Below are 4,912 nucleotides of genomic sequence, written 5' to 3' on the forward strand. Positions count from 1 at the left end.
GCAAGAATATTCTTTTGAAAATATAAATGAAATCATATATTCCCTTTTAAAACCTTTGCTTCCCATTTCATCCAAAGTCTTAATAATGGTCATAACAGCCTATTTGATCTAGCCCCTGCTCTCTCTCCAACCCCATGTCTTAATATTTCTTGTTTTTTCATAACACTCCCAACCCAGAAACTTCCTTCAGTTCCTTGTAAATCTCTCTCTGTTCTCAGGCTCTGGCACATGCTGTGCCCTTGCCTGGACCACCCTCTTACTGTTCTCATGGCTGGCTCCTCAGTCTTTATTTCTCAAAGCTCTAACTACTCTATTTAGCTAGGTCTCCCTCTCACCTCTCAACCTATCCCCTCCCCACGTACTACCCAGAGTTATTCTCTATTGCTGTGCTGTTTCCTCTATAATATAAATTTAAATTACACATATATTTATTGGATATTTGTCTCTTATCTATTAAGTATCTTTCCCACCACCACATGGCAAACTCCAGGAGGCAAGAACCATGTGTTTTGTTCACCATTGTATATGTATTTTCCATTTCAATTCTTGAGGCAAATGAATGATTAAATGAGATAAAAGGTAAAACATAATAGAAAAATTTTAGGATCATTTTTATATCCCAAATTATGATTGTAGGCAGATTATAGTCTTGTCAAGAGGTAGCCTTACTAAGGTGTATTAAAATACAAAAGAGAGACAAATTGACATCAGTAAAATATGATGTACAGGTACTGTGTTAGTAGTAGAGTATTTGAGGGCCCACAAGAGTATGTAACACTATAATGGACACAGCTATGACATATACAAAGGATGTTGAGTGAAGTCCACAATAGGGAAAAAAAGAGCATGAATTACTCACCTTACCTTCTAAATACCTGCCAATATTTGGGGCTATACACCTAATCCATTAGCCAAGACAAAAGCTGAACAAAATGATCTACCATAGTCAAAACCTCCAACACTCACCCTCACGTCACATAAGCAGAACATCTGGGAAGAGTAAGATGAATCACTGGAGCCAGTCAGGTTCCTGGACAGTACTGTGGCTTTGCCTTTTGACTTTCCCCCCATCCCACTCCAAGTTAAATAAACAAGGCTCCAATAGAAACAGCTAGAGAAACTGGAGGTGACTGTAAGAAGAAATTGACATCTCATCCACTAGCAGATTTGTCTCTATACCCTACACCTAAATAAACAGGAGAATAAAGACTTGGAGAGAAACAGCTGGCCAGGGAGTAGGCTGAGGAAAGCAGTATGTACTCCTACAAGCAAGCACGTGTACGTTTCTCCTGGGTCCATTGATGCTCTGTGGAAAGTGCCATCCAGGTGTGAACCATCTTGACTCTTAAGGGGGAAAGAAATTCTAGCAGCAAGAGGCAGGGTAGACTTCTGAAAGTGGAAACTGAGACATTAAAAAAAGGGGAGAGGTGCAGGCTGATGTCCCGTGTCAGGGAACTGTGCAGTAGAGAGGCTGCCTCAGAGTTTCTAGAACTCAGTGTGCCCATTAATGAGTGAACATTTAGATATGGATTGTACTTAATCATAGAGAAAAGCCCTTTCTTCCCTAATTTCCCTCCCAGTCCTCACCCCACACCAGAAGGAATGGACCTTAAAAAGAGGGAAATAATTAGTAAAAAACAAACCCCGCCTTTTGTCTTCATAGTTCCTGAGTCACAAGTTCAGCCAGAGAACACTTGCCTTGGAACAACTGAGATTGGAATTTAAAACCAGACACATTTTTTTTCTAAGTGTGTGTGTGTGTGGGGGAGGGTAGGGCAGGGAGAGAACAGATAAGAGGGGAGAAAGATGAGAAGCATCAACTCATAGTTGCAGCACTTTAGTTATTCACTGATTGCTTTCTCCTATGTGCCTTGACTGGGGGCTACAGCTGAGCCAATAACCCCTTGCTCAAGCCAGTGACTTTGGGCTCAAGCCAGCGACCTTTGGGCTCAAGCCAGATTAACCCACACTCAAGCCGGCAACCTTAGGATTTCAAACCTGGGTCCTCAGTGTCCCAAGATGGCACTCTATCCACTGTGACACCACATGGTCAGGCAAACTAGACACAATTTTAATAACCAAGAATATGGAGGAAGAGTTTAAGTTTGTTCAAGATGTCTTTAAAGGGTTTGCTACCAAGTGCTGGTTAGTCACCTAAGGATCTCATTAAAACAAAATTTCCAATTCAGTTAGTCTGGGATGGGACCAGAGATTCTGCATTTCTAATAAGCTCCCTGGGAATGCTGATGATTCCAGGACCACACTTTGACAAACAAGGAACAAACAAGTAGGGAAGGGAGTTTCAGCACAGTGCTGTCGGTAGCAAGAAATAGAGAAAAATATTAGGTTGGAACATATAAAATATCCATTACATTTTCCCCCCATTGATTTGAAAAAGAGAGAAAGGAAAGGGGAGAGAAAAAGAGAGAGAAGCATCAACTTGCTGCTCTATTCTCATTGATTGCCTCTCATACGTGCCCTGACCAGGGATCAAACCCACGACCTCAGAGCACCAGGACAATGTTTTATACACTGAACCTCCTGGCCAGGGCCTGAAATATCCATTTTGTAAGTCAAAAACAGTTGAAAATTGGCAACTAAAAAAAGAAAACCTTTTGTTTGTATTCTATCAAATAAAAAAAATTCATAAAATGGGAAACACAATATTAAAATTAAATAATGTCACTGTAAAAAAAAATAGAAGACTGGATAAGGAAGATGTGGCACATATACACTATGGTGTACTGCTCAGCAATAGGAAATGATGACATCGGATCATTTACAACGAAATGGTGGGATCTTGATAACATTATACGGAGTGAAATAGGTGGGTCAGAGGGGGCCAAGAACTGCATGATTCCATACATTGGTGGGACATAAAAACAAGACTAAGAGACATGGACAGGAGTGTGGTGGTTGCGGGGGGGGAGGGAGGACGGAAGGAAGGAGAGGGGGAGGGGGAGAGGGGCACAAAGAAAACTAGATAGAAGGTGACAGAGGACAATCTGACTTTAGGTGATGGGTATGCAACATAATTGAATGACAAGATAACCTGGACATGTTTTCTTTGAATATATGTACCCTGATTTATTGATGTCACCCCATTAAAATTAATAAAAATTTATTTATAAAAAAATTAAATAATGCCTCTACATTCTAACAAATATTTATACCCTGCTTAAATGAGAATGTATAAATGAAGTAACATAAGGAAGCAGTGACCTGTGTCAGCGGGCACAAGTACTTGCTAGACAAATTGTGTGTGTGTGTGTGTGTGTGTGTGTGTGTGTGTGTGTGCATTTGAAATAGGCTGGGCTAGAATCACAACCAGCCACCTCTAACATGCTATATTTTAGGATTCTTATAAATGTTTAAGTCTTCATGAACTGTGCTTGTGGATAAAAACTTACTGCCACCTGGTGGATTTGAGTTAAGAGTTAAAAGAAAAATATGCATCTTTCAATTCAGATATCTTAAATACTATATATTAGTACTTCTTGTGTTCATTTTAATTTTAAAAATAGATGAATATATATTTACTAAAAAGGAATTACATTTAGGGGGACTTTTTGCATTTGGTTACAGTTGGAAGGGAAAATAATGTTCATACTTATATGCATTAGATGGTATTAAAGTTACATTTAAGTTTATGATTATATGGCTTTTTCCTTTCATTTCCACAACTGTTTCATCTTGAATAGAAATTTATCCATTTGTTTGTTAAAGAAAACTTCAGGAGTTGGGCCAGTATAGGTAAGTATTTCTCTTATATGCATGCAGAATGCTAAAATAAAGACCATCATGTGCAACCCCCAACTTCCCGTCACAACTTTCTTTCTCTTTATCCCAAGATGTATATTTTCAAAAGCTCTTCTTTGCTATCTCAGAAGAAAGGGATCCTCCTAATTGTTTTCAAAGTTTGATCATTTGATTTTAGCCTACCTGGTGAAATACATTATTATTACCTTGCTCAAATCTGTATTTAACTGTTCTTCCACTTCATCCCTTTTTGCAGCCTCAATGATCCTCACCTACTGTCATGAGCAACAAAGAGCCTTGTCTTGACCCCATGTTAAACTGCCTCAATTCTCACCAATTCATTTTAGTAATCTAATCATTTAAACATTGAACAATATTAGATGCTGGATTTACCACCCTTTTCTCTAAAAATGATGTTCATTATTAAGTCAAGATAAAGCATCCTGCAGGTCTTCTGCAGTATCCTAATATTGCATGTTTTCTCATGATGAATTATTCTGTGATTACTATTAAAACATAGGTAAGTTTCATAATATATTTTTCTCACTTTTCCTGATTTAGAAACTTAACATGTCATACAGTTTTATGATCCTATTGCCTAATAACAATAGCACTTATTAATTTTCTAAATTAATAGTTATAACTATTAAAACAATAATAAGTGGATATGTTTTTTATGTACTTTTTAGAATCTTTATATTGCATTGTTATATTGAGTGGTTAATTTTTCTAATTGGTAAGAAATGTCAAAGAAAAGGCATATTGTCATAAATTTAAGAATTTTCACTCAGGGTCCCTAAATAATAGACTTTAAATTAATTAACATAAATTAAATGAAATTTCATGGTTTCTTTTCATCATATGCATTCATAGGTCTTTCTTAGGAAAGGAATAAAGAACACAGAGGACTTGTAATATCAGTGTTTTTGTCTAACATGGGTCAGAAAAAGATAAGGCACAGAAATATATTCAGGGTTTATTATAAATTCTGGTTTTGTTGGAGGCGATTTCTGAAATATCTGAAAATTCTTGAAATGATATCTAAGCTATAATTCTAACATAAAACTGAAAAAAAATCTATAAATTTTTTGATCTCTGATTATAAAGGCAGTGACAAATAAACACTTTAAAGCTATTTATTAACTGTTTCCCT

The sequence above is a fragment of the Saccopteryx leptura genome, chromosome 5 (assembly GCF_036850995.1).
Source record: "Saccopteryx leptura isolate mSacLep1 chromosome 5, mSacLep1_pri_phased_curated, whole genome shotgun sequence".
Taxonomy (NCBI): domain Eukaryota; kingdom Metazoa; phylum Chordata; class Mammalia; order Chiroptera; family Emballonuridae; genus Saccopteryx; species Saccopteryx leptura.